Source organism: Triticum dicoccoides, chromosome 1A (genome assembly GCF_002162155.2).
Source record: "Triticum dicoccoides isolate Atlit2015 ecotype Zavitan chromosome 1A, WEW_v2.0, whole genome shotgun sequence".
Classification (NCBI taxonomy): Eukaryota; Viridiplantae; Streptophyta; class Magnoliopsida; order Poales; family Poaceae; genus Triticum; species Triticum dicoccoides.
Window position 1 is genome coordinate 578,314,663 of NC_041380.1, and position 3,337 is coordinate 578,317,999.

The following is a 3,337-nucleotide window of genomic DNA, read 5'->3' on the forward strand; positions in this document are numbered from 1 at the left end:
GGGCGACGGCGGGCGGCGTCGAGGGCGAGGGCGACGGCGGGCGGCGTCGAGGGCGAGGGCGACGGCGGCAGGCCTTCGGCGCGGCAGAGAATCGGAGAAGACGAGAAATGGAGGCGACGGTTCGGGCCCTTGTATTTATAGCCCCCCCTTTAGTCGCGGTTGGGGAGGCGACCCGCGACTAAAGGGTAACCTTTAGTCGCGGTTGGCCAGACCAACCGCGACTAAAGGGTTTTTTGGCGGGTTTTTGCGTTCTCGCGCGCAATGACCTTTAGTCGCGGTTGGCCAGGCCAACCGCGACTAAAGGTATTTTTCAAAATACTTTTTCTTTTTCAAAATCTTAAAAATACAAATAATATATCAAAAAATTCAGAAAAATAAAACTAATTCAATTCAATATGTTAAAAACACAAATATTATATCAAAAAATTCAGAAAAATAAAACTAATTCAATTCAAAATTCTAAAAATACAAATAATATATCAAAAAATTAAGAAAAATAAAACTAATTCAATTCAAAATGTTAAAAATACAAATAATATATCAAAAAATTCAGAAAAATAAAACTAATTCGATTCAAAATTTTATACGCCTAGGCAGGAGTACGACAGCGACGACAGCAGCGACGACGACGGCGGCAACTTAGAAGGCGACGACTACCAGTACAACGGCGGCGGCTATGAAGACTACGAGTGTGCATATTATACGCCTAGGCAGGAGTATGACTAAATCACTCCAAATTTCATGTATCATCAGTGGTATCTCGAATCATTCGAAAATGGACACCAAACACATCACGGGTAATATAATTCACATGATCCATTCAACAAAGTTTGGTACAATAAATTATTACACATCATTTCTTCCCTTGTGTCCCTGCTTGCTTACGATTGTGCCGTATCCATGGAGCATCCTCATCATTTAACTTAATGCTTGGGTCGGTGTTCACTTTGAAGGGCGGAATTTCAGCAAACATATTATAATCTTTTGACATGTCTGTCTTGTCCTCCACTCTCATGATGTTTCTTTTCCCTGAAAGAACAATGTGGCGCTTTGGATCATCGCATGATGTACTGATCGTTTTCTTATCTTTCCGTTTCCTCGGTTTGCTACTCATGTCCTTCACATAGAAAACCTGAGCGACATCTTTCGCTAGGACGAATGGTTCGTCAAGGTAACCAAGATTGTTGAAATCCACCATTGTCATTCCGTATTGCTGGTCCACCTTTACCCCACCTCCTGTTAGCTTGAACCATTTGCACCGGAACAAAGGGACCTTAAAGGAGGGTCCATAGTCAAGTTCCCATATCTCCTCTATGTAACCATAATATGTGACCTTTTGCCCATTCTCGGTTGCTGCATCAAAGCGGACACCACTGTTTTGGTTGGTGCTCTTTTTATCTTGGGCGATCGTGTAAAATGTATTCCCATTTATCTCGTACCCTTGGAAAGTCGTTATAGTCGAAGATGGTGTCTTGGCCAACATGTACAGCTGATCTACAACATCATTGTCATTCATTAAATGTTTTCTCAACCAACTGCCGAAAGTCTCCATGTGGGCCTTCCTAATCCAGGATTCAGGCTTCCCCGGGTTGTCCGAGCGTAAAATATTCTTGTGTTTCTCAAAGTACGGAGCCACCAAGCTGGAATTGGTCAGTACAGTGTGGTGTGCTTCAGTCAGAGAATGGTCGTCCATACATATTGTTGATTTCCTTCCGATCGTGCCTTTTCCACTTAGTCTCCCCTCGTGCCGCGATCGAGGAAGACCAATCGGCTTAAGGTCAGGAACAAAGTCAACACAAAACTCAATTACCTCCTCATTTACATAGCCCTTGGCGATGCTTCCTTCTGGCCTAGCACGGTTACGAACATATTTCTTTAATACTCCCATGAACCTCTCGAAGGGGAACATATTGTGTAGAAATACAGGACCGAGAATGAAAATCTCTTCGACTAGGTGAACCAAGAGGTGCGTCATAATATTGAAGAAGGATGGCGGGAACACCAACTCGAAACTGACAAGACATTGGATCACATCGTTCTGTAACCGTGGTAGATCTTATGGATTGATTACCTTCTGAGAGATTGCATTGAGGAATGCACATAGCTTCACAATGGCTACTCGAACATTTTCCGGCAGGAGCCCCCTCAAAGCAATCGGAAGCAATTGCGTCATAATCACGTGGCAGTCGTGAGACTTCAGGTTTTGGAACTTTTTCTCCGCCATGTTTATTATTCCCTTTATATTGGACGAGAATCCAGACGAGACCTTCATACTGCTCAGGCATTCAAAAAAGATGACCTTCTCTTCTTTGGTCAGAGCGTAGCTGGCACGACCTTGAAACCATTCCGGATGCCGGTCATCAGGGTCTTTCAAACGTTGCTGGTCCTGCCGTGCTTCCTTTGTATCATTTGTCTTCCCATACACGCCCAAGAAGCTTAGGAGGTTCACGCAAATATTCTTCGTAACGTGCATCACGTCGATTGCAGAGCGGACATCTAGGACTTTCCAATATTCTAGCTCCCAGAATATAGATTTCTTCTTCCACATGGCTGCGTGCCCGTCAGCTCCCTTCGGAACTGATTGTCCGCCAGGACCCTTTCCAAAGATGACTTTCAAATCCTTGACCATATCAAATACCTCAGCACCAGTGCGTTTCGCAGGCTTCGGCCGGTGATCTGCCTTGCCGTTGTAATGCTTGCCTTTCTTTCTTACTGGATGAATTTTCGGAAGAAATCGACGATGCCCAAGGTACACGTTCTTCTTACAATTTGGCAAATGTACACTTTCAGTCTCATGTAAGCAGTGCGTGCATGCATTGTATCCCTTATTTGACAGTCCCGAAAGGTTACTAAGAGCAGGCCAATCGTTGATGGTTACGAAAAGCAACGCTCGTAGGTCAAATTCCTCTTCTTTGTGCTCATCCCACACACGGACACCAGGTCTGCCCCACAGCTGTAAAAGTTCATCAACTAATGGCCTTAGGTACACATCGATGTCGTTGCCGGGTTGCTTCGGACCTTGGATGAGCACTGGCATCATAATGAACTTCCGCTTCATGCACAATCAAGGAGGAAGGTTGTAGATGCATAGAGTCACGGGCCAGGTGCTATGGCTGGAGCTCTGCTCGCCAAAAGGATCCATGCCATCTGTACTTAGACCAAATCTTATGTTCCTTGCGTCAGCTGCAAAATCTTTGAACTCTCTGTCGATCTTTCTCCATTGCGTTCCATCTGCGGTGTGTCTCAACTCCCCGTCCGACTTACGGTCCTCTTTGTGCCATCGCAACAACTTGGCATGCTCTTTGTTCCTGAACAGACGTTTCAACCGTGGTATTAT